Here is a 19,044-nt window from a genome sequence, read left to right as displayed (position 1 = left end):
AAACGCACCCTTTCTTCTGGATGTGCGTGTACAAGGGCTGACTAACCAGATGAAGTCTAGGCCCCGGACCTCTCTGTTGGCTTTGCCAGTTTCTTCTGAAATACCAGGGCTTTTTCTTTTTCACTAGGGTTGAAGCCAAGGCAGGGAACTAGAAAGATAAATGATTTAATCCGGTCTGTCAGATTCTGTTTGTTTGAAGCAAGGACTTGCAGGGAGAAAAGCACATTAATTGAGGTCTCAAGGTGGTGGTAGAACACGTTGTCTTTATTGCTTCTTCCTGTGTAGGGCGATTGCTTTCTTCTTCTTCTTCTTTTGAAAGTTTATCCCGTATTTTTCAGTCAACTTTTATTGAACGTGGTCCTGAGTAGGTTTGGAAAACCCAGGTAGAGAATAAGGCCAGCTCACGGGGAGTGGTAAAGAAGACGCGCGTTCTGTCCGAGGGCGGAAGGGTGGGTGATGGGGGGCAAGAAGTGATGCCAAAAGCCCAAGAGGCATCTGCCTAAGGTCAGGCAAGAGAGCAAGGTGGCCTGGTCTGGGTGACCAAGTGGCAGGGAAGCGGGAGCATTCAAGGAGAGACCTTGGGTTAGGTGTCCACGGGGACAGCGGGGTCCACACTGTTCCTGCAGCACGGCCCAGACTTGCTCCTGACACCTTCCCGGGGACAGTCGCACTCACCGTCCTCGACTTTCTGTAAGTGCACCCCTAGTCTTCCAGGTGTGTCCAGAGGTGGTTCTGTGGATGTCCTGTGGATGGCATCAGATCCCCCCAGTTTTCAGCAAATGTGGGGCTAAGTCAGGAAGACCGGATCCTGAGTGCCGCCTCCGCCTTCTCCTCTCCTCCAGTCTTCTGTGTGGCAGAGATGTCACCGAGCTCACTTGGTGTCATGGGAACACTCTCCCTCTGTACCCTGGGGTACGGTGCAGCCAGACAGCTAAAAACTACATTTCCCAGACTCCTTTACAGGTAAGGTCATGTGACCAGGGTGTCAACCAGAGAATCCGCCTTCTCCAAACTTATAGGCAGAAGTAAGCAAGTGTCCTGGCTGCTGGGTCCAGGGAGACCCAATGTCCTGGTAGGCAAGGGGACAAAGCTTCCTTTTTCTCCAGGGACAGAAGATGGCGGAGCTCCTGGTGTTGGTCCCTCGGGTCACACAGCTTTTTCCTCTGGCAGGTTTGTTCCTATCTGTGGCATCCAAACCCCATCCTCCGGCCCTCCCAGGGACCATGTGGCTGACGGAGACTCCCTGCTCAAGCATCTGAAGTGAATTCTGTCCCTGCAAATCAGAGCCTGCAGCACACACACCAGCCAACTCCATCCATTACTGCACATTTCCCTTGTTTCTACCTGTAGGGGTGCTTCCCTGGGAACACAGCCTGAGCTCCCTGAGGACAGGAAAGAGGTCCTTTGTCCTCTGAAATGTCAACCACAGGGCGGAGCACACAGTAGGTGTGATGAGGATCGCTGACATTTTTGCCTGCCTGAGAGGCAGCCATTTTTCTTCTGGAGACAGGTTCACAGGTTGTTCCCCAGGTTCCCCCGGGACCATGTCCTCTCAAGTCTCACTTCATTTGGGTGATGGCGTCGACCTCACTTCTGGAGCCCTGATGTGCGTGTGACTCCAGGTTGGCCAACCCGTGCTCCTGGCTGCTGTAATTACTGTAAAGGTGCGCAGACAGCCCAGAGCCGATTATTTGGAATCTCGACATTTCTGCGGGGCAGGGGAGGCTCTCCTCTGTCCACCCTCTCTGTTAGGACCCCTGATTCAAAGGCAGGGAGAGCAGCTGCTGTGGGAGGTCCCATGTGGAATTGAGAATGAAGTCCACTCCCAGGCAACAAAACCAACAAATTGTGTTGCTGATATGGTTTGAGACGTGCATAGATCTTCTTTGTCCAAAATAGTCCTACTCCTGGACTATTCAGTTAGGTGAGCCAACAGAGCTCTATTTTTTTTTTTTTTTTTTTTTTTGCTTTAGCCAAGGGGGTGGGGTTTTTGTCACTTGTAGCTAAATACAGAAGCTGTCCATAAATATCTTCTCACTCCCTGGTCTGCAAAAGAGTTGAAGGTCTTAACTTCCTATTTAAAACAAAAACAAAAACAAAACAGCTGAGCACTATGGCATATACCTGTAATCCCAGTGGCTCAGGAGGCTGAGGCAGGAGGATTGCAAGTTGGAGGCCAGCCTCAGAAACTTAGTGAGACCCTGTCTCAAAAAAAAAAAAAAAAACACGCTTGGTACAAGGCTGGAGACGAGGCTCAGTGATTAAGCACCCCTGGGTTCATTCTCTGGTACCAAGTAAATAAATAAATGGTAACAACAACAACAATAATAGCAATAACAATAAACACTTTCTATCACCTCCTCTCCAGCCTTTCTCCACAGGGTCAGGACATAGTCACCCTTTTAATGACTGGATGGAATGAACAGTTCAAATAAAGCTGAGGTGTACCCTGAGCCATTATCCCCTTAAACAAGCTGTCAACTACTTCTGGGAAGGAAGGGCCTCCAGGCGAGGGTCACACAATGAAAAGTGTGATGTGGCTCTAACCTGTGTCTGTGAATGCACTGTAGAGCGTGGTGGTTATGGACATGGGCCCCAAGGTTATGTGGGTTTGAATATTACTGCACACTCAGATGTGTGATCTTGGGCAGGCTACTTAATTTCTACAAATTAAGCTCAAATTGGCTTATGGAGAGTTTATGGAGGTGTTTAGCTTCAGGTTAAGCTCGATCCAGCTGCTCTTAAGTGATGACAGCCATTTACGATGTTTCCACTTAGGCTCTTTGCTCTGGGCAGGCTTCATTCTCAAGCAGTTGGGTCCATTCTTGTGAGAGTCACTTGGCCTGGAAGAGCTCCTGGCTTACATTCTTCCAGCTTTGCTTTCCTGACAGAAGGAACACTCCTGTCTCTCTGTGGCTCCAGTGATAATCCGAGGCAAGGATTCGCCGGGTCACCTTGGGTCCCTGCATCCTCCTGAAGTGAGGTAGTTAGGTCTGAGCGCAGAGACAGGAGAGGGGATGTTTTTCCAAGGAAGTGCAGGGGGCTGTTCTTGGAAGAGAGAACCAATGTTAGGTGGGTAAAAACAGCAGATGCCACTCCGCATGCTCGCCCGCCTGTTCTCCTGGGAACACTGGAAATGCAATAGTCCCCACTGCAGCAGGTGTGTGTAAAGTTAAACGAGTTAAGGCTTGGGCCGCAGATGCTGTGCCTACCCTGCCCACATCCCTGCAGCCCTTCCACGTACATGGCCCCAGGCCCTGGCATCTGCAGCTGCCTCTCCTTGCTGGGGGGACTTTCTCTGGCTGCTGGTGCCCACTTTGCCCATGCCAGCCACAGGCTGGGTGTGTTGGGAACCAAAAGCCCTCGGCAGAGCCTTCTGCTGAGAAGTCGGCCACCTTCCGAGGTGGCCCAAGACATCACATGGCAAGAGACAGGAAGTATGTGTGTGTGTTTCTTTCTCCGTTCTTAGAAAGACCTCAGTATTCAACCATGGTGACTCTGTCTTTACCTAATCACTTCCCCAAAGCCTCATCTCTAAACAACATCATTAGATTAAGGTCCCCCCTGTTGGCCTTGAAGAGGGGATTAAACTCCAGCCCTGACATGAGTCACCAAGTGGACTTGATTCCTGCCATTTTGTAGCTGAGTGACCACGGCAAGTTATTTAGCATCTCTGAGTCGTAGCACATATCATGAGTGTTCAACAAGTGTTTGCTGTTGTGGTCATAGGTTCACTTCTAGGTTTCTAGGTTCACTTCTGCCTTCATTTCTCCCCATGGTAACTGCCATGACCTTCTTCCTGTCCCGGATCTCTCCCTCTTTGGTCACAACAATCCCCCTTCCCTCTTTCCTTGACCATGTCTCATCACTTCTTAATTTTACTCTTTCCCCAGGATAATTATAAGTTCGACGAGAGGATGTCACTATTTAAACCATTACAAAGAAAAATCGGCAACTAAAAAACCAGATAGACCTGACGATATTTGCTGAGACTGGAACTTTCTTGAAAGCAGGACTAATGTTGGTTTTCACTCTGCCTGGAGTCAACACATGTGTTTGTTTTCAGAGTTTTATTTTTTCCAAACTAAGACAAATTAGCAGACTTTCTTTTAATAAAGAAAGGAGATTGAATGAAATCTACTTCCTCTGTACATTACATCTGCTTCCCATCTGCAGTTTTAGCCCAAATGATCATTTTTTTTATCCACATGCACAAGAATTTGGCCTCTTGTGTCTGCAGAGCCGGGCATCCAGTCGCTGAATGACACCCTAGTGGTACCAGAGTGTTAATGCACCTCATTTAGACACAGGAACCCACCCCAGCATCATCTGGACTGTTAACCAGTTATTTCTAATATGAGATTAATGCAAAACTTATATATTGGGAGGGGGGAAGTGTTTATGAATAAATATGGATTGCTCATTAATGGGACACTATCAATTCAACAAAACATGCATTTCAGCCTAACAAATGGTGACTTGGCAAAGTGACACAGGAATGCATGCAGAAGAAAGTTTGGTTTGTCTTGGGAGAACCAACCACAGAGGATTTGGAAATGAAAGGCTTTCTGTGTTGGGTTTCCATCTTCAGACTTCTGCCTACCACACAGCAAGGAGTTGGCAAGGTGGCTGGAGTGATCTTTTCTCAATGAGCTTACGGCTCTCTGTGCTCCCCAAGGGGCCGTCTCCATCTGTTCTGGCCCCAGTGGGGGTACAGGGGAGGATGGCTTGTTTTTATGTTGTTGGGAACTAGCAAACAAACCTCCATGTTGCTGTGCTAATGCCAGGTGAGTCAACCTACTGAGAAAGGCAGATTCTTTTGGAGTGGCAAGACTGCCCTGGGAGGGGGCATCTAGCAGGACAGAGAAGAAGGCATTTTCTCAGAAATGTGCTCATGCAGCCCTTTTTGGGGCTTCCCTGTTTTAAACAAGAATGAGCTGGAGATTTGAGGGGAGCCAAATGCTTATGGCCAGAGGCCAGACTTCATTTATACAAATGTTCCCCTGGGTATGCGCCAGGCAGGTTCCCTTCCCACCACCTCCCGGGTACTTCTGCAGGCCCTGGGCCTGTTCTCACTTCCCTGTGTTTGTCAATAGGAGAGACTAACTTTCAGGGAAAGAGAATCTTGAGCCAGAAGTGTTTGGTTTAAGAATCAGCTCTGGGGCTGGGGATGTGGCTCAAGCGGTAGCGCGCTCGCCTGGCATGCGTGCGGCCCGGGTTCGATCCTCAGCACCACATACCAACAAAGATGTTGTGTCCGCCAAGAACTAAGAAAAAATAAATAAAAATTAAAATTCTCTCTCTCTCTCTGTCCCCCTCTCTCTCTCATTCTCTCTTTAAAAAAAAAAAAAAAAAAAGAATCAGCTCTGCCTCTTACAAGCCGTAGGTAGGAGTGGGAGTTGGAGGTCTTTCTTTGAGTCTCAATTTCTTTATGTACGAGACGAAAGTGATAGTCGTTGCCTAACAGGGCCCAGGACAGAAGTGCACTTATCAGTATGGGGCATTGAGAGGTTTGGAACCACCGATCCTTTTGTGGACCATTTTGTATGCCCATTTGGAACCCCTGGTCATATAAGAACGGTGAAATGTTGGGGCATTTTGACCTGGATGGGAGAGGTGGCTTGAGTTTGATTCCTGTCACTTTGTAGCTGGGGGACCAGGGCCAGGTTACTTAGCATGAGCCTACTTTCCTGTCAGTAGGATGGGGATGAAGAGTCTGGCTTCTCCCAGGATTTTTTAAAAAAATTATTTCTCACAGTTTTTTTTTAATACCTTTATTTGTTTATTTTTATGTGGTGCATGAGGATCGAACCCAGGGCCTCACACGCCAAGGCGAGCGCTCTACCGCTGAGCCACAACTCCAGCCCGAGGAATTTTTTTTTAATAAATAAATATTTTCATTCAACAAATAGGAGAGGGATCAACAGAGATAGAAGTGAGGAGAGGGGAAGAAATGATTTGATGCAGGGATAGAAACATCTTATTTGACTTAATGCACATAGGAGAAGCGCTTTGCAAACAGTACATTTCTATAGTGCTCTGTATAAATATTATCTAAAGGACTTTATCTAGACAAGAAGCCCAAGAAACCCCAGGCGTTGGGCCTCATTTTCTATTTTCCTGTCTCTTTACATGTAATGTTTATAGGGGTGGAACTGCAGAGAGATAGAAGTGGGGGTACCAGGAGGAAGACTTCCCTTCTTTCTCCCAGCCAGAGGACACAGGAGACAACAGGAGGGACCATGGAGGAGCAGCCCCTCTATTCAATGTTGGTTGAGATCAGCACCAATTTTGATAACTGAATAGAATTTCCAGGGGTCTAATATTTTCTAAAAACTATTATATTTCTGAAGTCAAGTCAGTGAGCATTATTTGGGTCTGAAGTTAGTACATTAAATGACATCTTGCAATGTTCTCTCCAATGGAACTTTTTAGAAAAAAAAAAATCTCTTTCCTTCCTGTAGTGGCTGGTGGGGTTGGGGACCACTGATCTGTAACACCATTTTTCACTGGATCTGGAAAACAGGATGGTGACCTATTTTTTAAAAAAGGTCATTGGACATATCATTGAAAAATAAGTCAATCTCAGAAAAAGAAAACAGGTATTTAGCTAGAAATCTGTTTTCTGAGTTTCTGCTCAGAAACTCAGGAGCCATGCTGTTTGCTGGGGGTGGGGGGTGGGGGGGGGAGAAGCGTCTTTCTGGAGGGATCCTTTCTTTTTCCTTTATTTCCCTTCTGAAATCACCAGCCGATGCTTGTGACATCACTGGGTTGCTGTGGAAATGTTTATTTCACAGAGGATTTGGACCTCAAGTGGGGAATTTACAAGAGGAAGTGTGAACTCCTGGAAAAACAAAATTGGTTTGAAGGAAAGATTCAGAAAGAAAACAACACAGGCTGTCATTCAGGATGGTTTCAAGTTGTACCGTCAGGATTCAAGTCCTTGGAAGAGCATCTTACACAGATAGGCCCGTTTTTATATGAATTTTACTTTCCATAAATATCTATCTAAAGAGTCAGGGGAAGCAAGTAAAGAATGTCTTTTTTTTTTTGCAGAAAATAAAACAACTTTTAGCTACTCATATTAAGAGAAAGGTTTGGTCCTGAGATACTATGGGGGCCGAGAAGGAAATTAATTATATATCTATTTATATTTTTATAACATATAATGGACTTAAGAGAATATCTCCCTTAAAATTTTTTGACTGAAGAGATCTGGGTTTTAGTACAGAAGCTACAAAATCCTTTTTCTTTTTAAACTGTTAAATCAACAGAACGCCAAACTGGATCCTTTCTTCCTGCTGGGGCAGTATTGTCCCCTAAATCCACTTTCCAGTCCTCTCACCCTAGCCTAGTTTGATATAGCATCGACTTAGCCTAACTACAGCAACCGGCAAAAGGAAGTGGTTTTGCATTTGGGATGAGAGGAGGCGGCCACGGGTGTGTGTGTGCCTGCGTGTGAGCGCGCGGGGTGGTGGTTGGCGGGCGGGGGGGGGGTACTGGGAAAGAAAGAAAATCGAGACAGAGCAACTGTGTGAGAATAATTTCCCCGTGGCTGGAAAAAAGGGTCTGTGCACGGAAAGCAATTTTAGGAATTAAAAAAAAAAAAAAAGCCTTCAAACAGGATGGAGGAAGGCTTGCCAAGAGGTGCAGGGCGTAACGGGGGCCTGGGTGCCTTCCCGGGCATCCTTCTTTTCCCTTCCCGGGCTTAGGGCTGCCCCCTCTCCATCCACCCACCTGCCCGAAGCCTCACCCGCGCCCCCTGTCGTCCCAGGGAGCGCACAGCCGGGCGGGGACAGCCAGGAGCTGGGGCTGGCCGCGGGGGCTGCAAAGGTCTGGCGGCGCGGGCTGATTTAGTGGCCGGGGCTGTAGTACAGGCTGTCCCCGGCAGCCGGCGGAGTCAGGGAGCCCACGTGACGGCCCCGGCTCTCCGGTGAGCTCCCCAAACAGACGCACACTCAGCCACACGGGCGCGCGCGCGCGCACACACACACACACACACACACACACACACACGCACACACACACACACACACACACGCACGCACCCCCGCGCGCACACGCCCGCCCGCCCGCTCTGCCTCTGCGCCCTCCATCCCGGCTCGCTCATTCTCTCGCCCTCTTGCTTCCCCTGCGGTCTCTCGCTCTGCGCGCACACACCACACACACGCACACGCACACACACGCGCGCACACACGCAGCCGGCACAGGCGGCGGCGGCGGCGGCTGCCCAAGTCAGGACGAACCTCTCTAGGTACCGTCTTGAGAAGGCGGCAGCGGCGGCGGCGGCGGCGGCGGCGGCGGCGGCAGCCCGAGCATCCCTCCTCACCCGGAGAGGGAGCACAGCCGAGAGTTTCCGTTCCCTTGGCCATTCCCTTCCCCCTCCTTTTCTTTATTTGCGAGAGAATTTCTTCTTGGCTTATTGGTTTAATTTGATTTTGAACATTTTTGGTTGCTTTTGTGTGTGTGTGTGCTTTTTTTTCTTTCCTCATTTTATTTGCATCCAGAGCATGGCGGGCTGCGGGCTGTCGGAAGACACCTTCTTCTCTTCCTTCTTTTACAACTACGGCTCCTCCTGGGAAACCCCTTCCAACCAGGTAAGGGGTGGCTCGGTGCCGGGCGGCGTCGCACCCCGTGCCCCCAGCCGCTCGCTCACTTGGCGCTCGGCGGGGAGGCAGAGGCTCGGGAGGGGGTGGGGAGGATGGGGGGCCAAGTGGGTCGCACTGTCTGGGTCAGCGCCAACCGGCGAGAGGAGGTGTCCCCCCTTCCCCCAGCGCCAGATCTCCAGTCTACAGGGTCTGTCGCGTCCCTCCCATGCCCATTCTGCCATCGACACCTCCCCCCCCCACCTCCCAGCCCAGGGGGAACCGGAGAAAGAGGCAGGAGCTGGCGCGTTACCCCGAACAACTCCAGGCAAAACCCAGGGAACTCGAGCGCAACCTTCCCCAAGTCGCCGCGGGCGCCGCGCCCCTGTGCGCCCTGCGCGTGCCCGCCCTCCAGTTGCGCCGAGGGGCTGCGGAGCCGCGAGCCCCCCGCGACGTGCTGTTACCCCCCTCCACTCCCCCCTCCCCGGGCCCCGAGCCACCTCTTTCCCTAAAATGGCTGCAATCTCAAGTAGAGGCGTCCCCTGACCCGCGGAGGTGGTGGTGGTGGGGGGGAGGCGAGTGGAGGCTCCACTCCTCCTGACCCCGCGCCTCCCCCGGCGCGCACAAGCACCCCACAAACACACACACTTAACTTTGATGACTGTGCAATGCAGTCCGGCTGCATCGTGCCCTAGACGCTCCCGGCCGCCGGCCTGTAGGTGTGCGTATCGGTGTGACCTGGGGGACCTGGGGAAAGATGGGGGTAGATGCCGGAGGGGGGCATGGGAGGAGATGGATGTCAGCGGACCACTGGTATCCTGGAGAGACAGGCATGTGCTCAGGGTCTAGGGATGAAAAAGCTATTCTGGGAGCCAGAGCGAGAATTAGAGGAAAAATGCCTTTTAATTAAATAAATGTTGTAGTCTGCTGCCCCCACCGCTTGTTTGGTGAAAGTCTACAGGCATCTGTCATCTCCAAACTACATGGGGAAGTGGAGCTGGGGTCGAAGGAGGGGAGGAGTGTGTGTGTGTGCGTGTGTGCGTGTGTGTGCGCGCGCGCGTGTCGGGGCTGGAGAAAGTTGGGGCCAGAGGCTAGGTGGAGGAGCAATGGTGAAAGGCAGCAGCAACTCGGTGGGCCGACCCGGGCGCCGGGGATTCCCGGCCCGGTGGAGCGCGCGCCGCGGGGGGTGGGGGTGTCGAGGAAAAGAGCCTGGCTGGGCCCGGCTCGCCCGGCCGCCGCGGCGCCTCTCTCCGGAGCCCGCCGGGCAGCCTCGGCCGCTCACGAGGCTGCATGCCGCGCTTGCCGGCGCTGGCGCGCTCTCTCCCGGGCCCTGGGCGCAGCGCGCTCCTGTGAGCTCGCGGCAAAGGAAAAAAATAAAAAATAAGAAGAGAGAGAGGGAGCGAGGAGAGAGCGAGAGCGATAGAGAAACACACACACACAGAGAAAGCAGAGAGAAGGGGAGAGAGAGCTGAAGCCCCAAGCACAACAATCGACAAATGTTTTCCGCCGCCCCGGTATCACCCCAAGTTTCCAAGAAACAAATTGCCAAACTAGTAGTTGCCAGGTGAAGACCTCGCCTCTCCGGCGTGGGCTCTCCAGAAAGCGCCGTGGCCACCCGAGTGAATAATACATAAGGGCTGCCGGGGAGCCTTGGAGAGGCTCCCGCCGCCGCGGCAGCAGCGGCGAGAGGCTGCGCGAGCTCCGGCCAGACTGCCGGGCCGCCGCCGCGCGTGGGGGCGTCTGAGCCGCCCCCGGGAATCGCGCCGGTCGGTGGCCTGGCGTAGGGCCCCTGCGGGGAGGGAAGGCCGCCCTGCTGCGTGAAGAGGGGTTCGCGGCGAGCCAGCCGGCGGAGGGGAGGGAAACCCCGCTGCGAATGGAAACTTGCCGGAGCTGCCGAGATGGTCTGGCTGGCGCTTGAGTTGGGGACTCTGGAGAGGCACGAATAGGGCCAGCGGAGCGCCCTGGCTGCCCACAGCCGGGCTGGGCTCCTTTTCCAAACCAACCCGGGGGCTCCCCACCCTTCCCACGCCTGTTCGGGATGCTGAGAGCCAACGACCCCTCCAGCTTGGCAAACTCCAGCTGTCCAGGAGCGGGCGTCCGCGTGCTTGGGTGTGTGCGTGTGTGTGTGTGTGTGTGTGTGTGTGTGTGTGCATATACGTGTGTGTGTGTGTGTCAGTGAGTCAGGAAGCAAAGCCAGCTCGCCTTTGAGGACCGGAGCGGGTACGAAAGGCTTGAACCACACACCCGGCACTGGCCAGGCCCGCATTCGGGATTCCTCGGCAGCGCCGCGCCCCCCAGTCCTGAAATCAGATGCTTTAGGATAAGTTTCCAGGCGCGTATCTTCGACCTGCACCTCGGGGCCGCGAAACTCGGCCACTTAGTATTCCTCCCTAGGAAGAGAGAAGGGAGATCCGATGTGAGCCGGCACGCGGTGATACCGTTTTACAGCGATGGGAGGTTTCGCAGCATCTTTAATGAGATAGGAAACAAGTCATTTAAGAGCATTTGCAAACGAAGGGCCGCGGCCCTATTTCGCAAGACAGGCAATCACGTGCAGACTCCTTGGAAACCAGAGGAGGTGGGCGAGAGGGAGGGGTGTGGGGCAGGTTTGGGGTAAAGGAAGGACGGAAGCAATGGCGGGGGGGGGGGGGGTTGAAAAGAGAAAAAAAAAAACAAAAAACAAACTATCGGTTTCTTCGGGTAAAGTTAGTTTAACTTGATTTGGGAAAGCATTTCCCCAAAAGGCAACATCTTTCTTCTAGAAAGGGAGCCTCATGTTGCTAAGAAAATCGAAAGAATTTCTGATAAGGCAGCTGGCTCTGCTCTATGGGAGGATGATTAGCTCACAGGCTGGTATTGGGTAGCTTGCTACTCTTAGTGCAGCGGAATCGTATGGTGGGGAAAGGGAGATTATTTGAAGTATTGATTTATTCTTCCAGTGGTGAGGTATGAACTTTAAGATAAAGTACAGAAACAAATGAAAGGTGTACATCATTAGGGGAAGGTGCCATTAAATGCTACCGAAGCTTTGCTGTCTGTTGGCAAATGCAGCCAGGGCGTTGCGGCTTCCAGGGCAGCCACCATCACCGTTTTCAGGGATGAAGAAGGTACAGAGTGTGCAGGAGGCCCTTATTGATCTCCAGGGTGCGTTTCGGCGTCGAGCATGGGCAAAGGACTGAGAAAACTGCTCCTAACTGTTCCTGAGAAGAAAAAGGAGAAAACAAAGGCAATAGTTTAAATCCCATTTCGGACTCGGGCAGAGCTGCTATGGGAGGCCCGGGCCAAATTTGAAAGAGTGAGAGTTATTCATAATTCTACCTGAATTGCTGCCAGACAGCTTACAAATCCTCCATTCCCTAAAAATAGCAATGTTCTTCAAATGTAATTTGTTTACTCTACCTCAATTAAAAATAAAACATTCTTCCTAGTGTTATAAAGTGCTTATGAAGGTAAGAGTTGACTGTACTAAAAAAAAAAATCAAGCTTTTTATTTCTAGATCAATATGATGTGCTCTCAACATCTAATACCATGTAAAAGGAGCCTTTTTACAACATCAATAGCAGCCAGGCCTCCCTAAGAAGCTCTTTTCCTGGAACCACAAGGCATTTTGATTACTTTCATTTTCACAAGAAACATGATTATGACATCTCTCTTTATAAACAAGCAAGGGAAAAAATAATGAAGATGGAAGTTCTTGATAGATAGACCTGGAAATCTGGAAACAACTGGATTGGGGCATTTACTCAGCCCTAAAACATGCAAACAAAAACAAGCAAACAAACCAACCAGCCACAAATCATTGCTGACTGGAAGGTTTGTAGTTATTCTGTGACATTTTATTATTAAAGCTTGGGGTGTGCGTTTTTTTTTTTTTTTTTTTTTTTGGAGAGAGCCCAATGTGTATTACAGCCGAAACTACATCTGTTACCATTTTAAAACTGGGAAATTCCATCCTATATCTGAGCAGACCATGTTGCAGAGCTTTCTCACCCACTTGCCAATATGCAAAACATACCATAGCAAGTGTATGTGTGGGGGTGGGGGCGGCATCTGCTTAGGTAGAATTTATTTCTTCAATTAGAAAGAACCCTGGATTAAAGTGTGTGTGTGTGTGTGTGTGTGTGTGTGTGTGTGTGTGAAATGTCTCTGATTTGGCTCCGTGCAGCAGACAACAGACCATTCTTTAATTTACAGTTTCACGCCTAGGGATGGCAGTAGTGCAAGCTTCAAAACGGAGCCTCATCTTTTCATGTTGTGCTTTTCAACCTGGGATTCTCCCCTGTAGTTGCCTAAGCTTTCTGTCTTCAACCTGAAGCTGACTGTGGAGTTGTCGTTACTACTTGCATTTTGGACCCAGGTCACCTTCTTCATCGTCACTATGTAAGTCCAGTTCGAAGCAGGCCAGGCTTGTATGACACAGAATTCATCAATTGAAAGTGAAAAATGGAACTAATTCGCTGACTGCTTGGGTGTCCCTGGGACCAGGCGTCTCACTTCACACAGCTGATTGGCCAGCTCTTTGGTTCCCTGGGTAGCTTACCCCAAGTGTGTTAAACTAAGACCTGAGGACCACACTTGGCTGTGCTTTTTTAACTTTTCTTATTTCTATCTCCTGCGTCTGCCACCCCATCCATATTGTCCAGGCTTGAAATATAAAATGGCATCCTTGCAGGAGCCTCCTCTATGTATCTTCTCAGAATGAGCCATGACTGCTTTGAAGTCAGCCCTGGACTTGGGTTAGCCAGTACCTGTGATTCTTTGTACTCCATCTTTTCAAGCAGGGTAGAAGTCTCAATGCAGAATCATTAATGGATGTAGGTAAGTTGTTGAAAGCTTGTTCTGAAAGCCTTCTAATTAATTAATTAACTAACGAATTAATTTATTTATTTTTGGCTTGGCACTACTTCCATTAACATGGAAAATAGCCAAAGCAGGAAGCTGCCCACTGAGGAATGCTGCTTTACCATCCAGCCCAAGTACCATAAGGAATTCAGTATTTTTTTCTTCCTTTCTCCATATACAATAATTCTTAAAGTGGCAACCGTGTTAGTAGCTACAACAAGACAAGTGCTAGGAAGAAGGTGGAGTTTCTCTTTTTACCATTCCTGTGGCCCTGGCATAGGCTAAGTATGGATTCTACTACTGAACTACAACCCTGACTTGCAAAATAGTTTCAAATTGCATTTCTACATATTTACTCTAAATCTATTTTAGAAACTAATCCATAAATCCAGCTCATATTATTCTGCTTTTTATAACTTTTCTCCTGGGTAGAAAGAAAAATGAAAGAGACTTGGAATGACAGATTTTTTTTGTGGGTCTTCAAAAAAACCTGGCTTCCTTACAATATCCACTTGAAAACATTCTTCACTTTTCATAAATTTCTGCAAACCTAAAACTTGGGAATTGAAGAGTTGTGACAGTAGCTACCGTTTATTAATTCTGTTCTAGTACTTTATACATAAGTGGCTCATTTCTCTTCATAACAAGGTACTTTTACTATTGTTTCTGTTTTACAGATGAAGCCCTGGTGCTAGTTAGGGCACAGCTGGGGTCCACCAGGAAGCCTAGGGCCAGTTGCACTACTCTGTTCATTCTCCAGGACAACATACAGATGTTGTGTGGCCACATGTATGTTGCTAGCAAATTTGCGATGGTGTCGTACATTTGCCAGCTTCATGAAATAGTAGAGATCCCTGTTGCTTGTCCACGTTTGCCCATTTTTCTTTCTTTTGTGAAACCAGATAGAACTCTCTTTGGTGAATGAGGTGAAGTTATCAACCATAACTATGTAAAGCTCTTTAAATGCTCGTGGTGACATGGACTAGATGTTTGAGCTTGCCATTCTTTTTGGTTTGAATAGTTGATCCAACTGGAGAAACTGATAGGGTCTTCAGGTTGCCCCCTTCCATCCCTGAATGACCATGAATTAGCGTGGGCTTCATTTCAAATGTATATGAGTATCAGTGAAATAACACTGTAGAGAAGACATATAATTTTAAGATAACATTAATCATTTTATAAATAATTATCCAGATGCATCAAAACCCTATCATATCTATCCATACCTCCATATCAATTTTTGGTATACACCAGCTTTCATTTCATAAAACAACCCATATCATTTTGGGCCTGCACTATATATAGAGAGAGTTATGTTTGAGTTCAGTCCGAAATTTCCCTTTCTTATCACGGCCATGTTGTAACAGGTATCTTCTGTACCAAATCATGTACCTAACATTTACGTCCATCATGAACTAATGCCTTTAGTGGAGTAGCCTTGATATTGTGATCTTCCACGGCATAGTGGTGGGAAGGGGAGGGAAACATTAAATGTCAGTAGCTACAGCAAGTCGGGCTCTAGGAAGAGGGCAGAGTGTCTCTCCGGTTTCATGTTCCTGTGGCCCGAGCGGAAATGTAAAAGTGCAGGGTTTGCATTGGAATGAGAATGGGGTCACCTCCCTTTTGTAGTCATCATCAAGGAAGCAGAACTTCCTTCCAGAGAGACCATAGGAAATCAATGATCTCACTTTGCCAGCAAAGAGGTAAATGTGTACCGCAGATGGCATTAAATAAAAGGGCAGCCGAAAATGACGGACTCTCCCAGGCAGTGTGACTTTTTGGTCTCTTCAAAGCATTCACATTTTTGATTTAATAATTATATTTAAATATTTCTTTTCTTTTGGATTATGTGTTAAAAAAAAAAAAAGGAGGGAAAAATCGCCATTAGGTGATGTCACAGCCTTTTCACTGGAAAGGGAGTTATTCAGACAAAGCAGGGAGCCTGGAAAAGGGGGACCAGATCATCCCTCCTTTTTTGGTTAATGAGAATCGACCTGATTTATTGAAAGTGACTAAGCCTGTGTGCATTTATTTATTTATTATTTAGCATATTTGCTGAAGAGGGGGGAGTTTGTCGCCGGGAAGCCTCCCTTTCACAGAAGAGGCTGTGGAGGGATCCTTTAAACAGGCAAGGAGGGGACAGTGGCTGGAGTCAAGGGCAATGTAGGTGTGGAGACTTGGGGAACTGGGGAAGAGCAGGTGTATGGTTCTAGAGCTTGCACGTCTGGCTGCTTTCTGAGCACATCTTGCACATTTGAAATAAGGAGCTGCAGGCCAGCTAAGGGCCAAAGTGAATGTGTGACTTGTATCTGGAAGAACATTAGACATCCAGGTAATTTCTTGCTAGAAAAAGTATTAGAAAGTGTGACGGTTGTGTAACAAAGCGAGCCAAAAAGATGCAGAGAAAAAGGAACTAGCCAACACCCCCAACCACATTTTGCTCCAATTTATTATTTCCAGTAGCAGTTTAGTCCCTAATGTTAACAATGAGTGATTATGATTCTGTAGTTTCGTTTACAGCATAAATTAGCATTTTGTTTTCTGTTACAGCTTTTGAATGAGGAATTATAATGTATAATTTGCTGAAAATAGATGTTATCATCTCTTAGGATGAGAACAACCACATAAACTTGAACAAATGATAAAAATGGAATCAATTACATTTCAAATGGAAGTAGTTTACAAACCTCCAAATACAAAGTGGCAGTAGTAGCTGGTTATTGTAACAAATAATTAGTTTTTTTAAACAACATTTATTGAATTCCATTGACAATTTGGTAATTGTTCACAGTTGGCTGTAGCCCTCCCTCTTCCGAAACAAAATGTGGCGTGGAACAACTGCATTTTATAAACTTTGGTTTGCCTCGTTCTTTCATTTTGCATCCAGAATGTATGCTTGTTTGTGTACAGAATGCTTTCTATAAGAAAACACTGGATTGCATCACCAGGTCTAGGTGACAGGGGCTGATGAGAGAGGGTATTTTCAGGTTCCTGAGAAAAGAAGTAAATCATCAAAATGGATGTGAGTGGGTGTACATGGAAGGGGAAATTTTTTTTAATGTTTATTTTTTAGTTTTAGGTTGACACAGTATCTTTATTTTATATTTACGTGGTACTGAGGATCGAACCCAGTGCCTCACGTGTACTAGGCGAGCACTCTACCACTGAGCCACAACCCCAGCCCCAGAAGGGGAACTTTTGAAATAGTTGATCAGATAGGCAAATCATGGCATTCCAGCCGGCACTGAAGTCTCTCGCTCCTCTTGCTCTCTTCCCATCACCCTCTCTGTCTTGTCCTGCCATCATTTATATGTTGGTCTCCCCTCCCATGCTGCTGAGGAGGCCCCTCTGGGGGAAAGTGAGGCCAATCTTAGCTCCAGATTCCTGGCCAGGTCCAGCCTGGGGTAGGCAGGATCCAGGTGCAGGAATTTCAGAAAACACCTTTATGCCTTTACGTGTGTCACTTTATCTATTCTTCTTTGTTCCATCTCTTGGGATGATGAGGACAATTCTGCAATGTCATTTTTTTTTTTTAAATGGGAATTTGACTTGGAGAATAAATGACTCCCGTTTCCATTTAAGTGTCCCCAGGGAAGAATAAGATCAGGTTAACATACGATTGCTAAACCTCTTAATTTTTAAAATGAAAAATTATGAAGTATATATTTAAATTAATAAAGTCAGGAAGGGTAGAGGAGGAAAAGTGAGAATCCGAGGGGCTCATTTTTTAATTTCAATTTTTTTTGGGGGGGGGTAACTGCTACACGCTGAGCAGATCATTCATTTTTGATTATTTCTAAAAGATTAATCTATTTCTTTAAAGTTAATATGCAAAGAAATATGTTCAACATCACTTTATTTTTAGATCCCACGATTTAGTCTGAAACAAATCAGTGGTGCATTATAAACACACAAGAATGTATCTAATGATGGGAGTCAGGCTGAACAGATGCTAAGAAAGATGCTTCGTGTGAAGTCGAGGGAGCCGCGGGAGGGAATGGGAAAAAATCTCTGGAAGTTGGAGGGCTTGTGAGGTGAACTCGGTGGAGACTTCACCCACCAAATACGTGCTTGTGCAGTTCAGAGCAGGAGACTCCTGTTTGCTCCTGTGCGAGGGTGGGAAAGTGACATCCATCCTTAGTCTTGTCGGTGAGGGTTAAATGAGACCTGGGGCCTGGAAGACTTTTGTTAGCCACTAATAAAGGGCCCAGTCAACGTTAGGTCTTCTCACTCATTTCCTCCTGTCTATGGAGCCCCTGCTATTGGAGTGCCTGGTCCATAGTAGATTCTCAGTAAATCATGTTGAGTCAATTCCTTTACTGAACACCTACTAGAACATTCCAGAAACCTTTTAAAGTACCTTACGTGGATTAACTCATCAGAATAACCCAATGCATGGGTTATTAGTGTTACACATTGCACACGAGGGTGCTGAGGCACAGAGAGTTGAAGGGACACGACCAAGATCACACAGCTAGTAAGTGGTAGAGCCAGGCTTTATGTGTCTGGCCGCCAGGCCCATGTGTGAGCTAACTATTTGCAAGGCTGCCTTTAGAAGGGCGAGTTGATGGGTGAACGGACAGAGGAGCGACATAGGAATAAAACATGTCGCCTTCAGCATGAGCTTGGGAGAGCAGGGCGCTCAGCTCGGGCAGAGGAGGGAGCAGGTCTCAGTGCTGTGGCCTCTGGAGGGGCTGCTCGTGGCTGGAGGAATCACAGGAGGTTTGCAGAAGGCAGTGGCATTTGTTCCCAGCTGGAAAAAGCAGAGAGGATCTGGGCAGGTGAGAGTAGGGGTGGGGATGGGGCAAGAAGGGACATTTCCCTGCAGAAGCAAGTGTTGGAGGACTTTATCATGGGACGGTGGTGGAGGAGCATTTGTCTCGTTTTGGTCAATTTTTTTCATTTAATAAATTTATGGAGCACAAGTTATGTGTTTTCCCCTGCCCGCAGGAGCTGTAATTTAGTAGGACATCCACCCTCCATCTATGCCGTGTACATATCTATCATACACAGAAATAGACATTTCTATATATATATATACATATATATATAAATACATATTTATGTAAGTTTATTTATATATAATAAATATATATTTCTATATATAAATATATTCTATATATATTTCTGTGTATGATAGAAGAATATAGATATCCCTATGCATATGCATATATATTATATACACATATTATCTGTCGTATCTATCATCCATATATACACCCCTCCATCATCTATCATCTATCATTTATCTGCCCATCACTCAGCTATCACTCTTTCTTCTAAACTGCAACAAGTACCAAGAAGGAAAGACAATGCACAGAGAGAGCAGGAGGTTTGACTTTGAGATGGACAAGCGGGGACTCACATGGTGAATCTGCCATTCTCCTCTCAGATTCTCCCATCAGCAGGTCCCCTCCCCACCTCTTCCTAGCAAAGGGAAGGAGCTAGCAGAGCTGGGACCACGGGGGTCAGCGATGGAGACTGAGAGGTGTTTCCCACCCTCTTGTTCTGTCATGAGTGAGCAGGGGTGGGGGCTCTCCAGCTTGAAAGTTAAGATCTTTGACTCATTTAAACCCACTCGGTCGACAATGTCAAAAGAACAGGTTCATCAGTAAA

General features: G+C 47.8%; 1 protein-coding gene across 1 annotated transcript in view; it reads left to right on the top strand.

The window, feature by feature from the left end:
• Window positions 1–8,014: 8,014 nt before the first annotated feature.
• PPARGC1A (PPARG coactivator 1 alpha) overlaps window positions 8,015–19,044 on the top strand; it is a 609,045-nt gene continuing 598,015 nt past the window's right edge. The window contains exon 1 of the mRNA XM_081303149.1: window positions 8,015–8,597. The gene's annotated coding sequence lies outside the window, so the exon portion shown is untranslated. The remainder of the gene's footprint in view (window positions 8,598–19,044) is intronic.

Source organism: Spermophilus citellus (assembly GCF_964194105.1).
Source record: "Spermophilus citellus genome assembly, chromosome: 8".
Lineage (NCBI taxonomy): Eukaryota > Metazoa > Chordata > Mammalia > Rodentia > Sciuridae > Spermophilus > Spermophilus citellus.
This window is presented reverse-complemented; position numbering and strand designations above follow the sequence as displayed.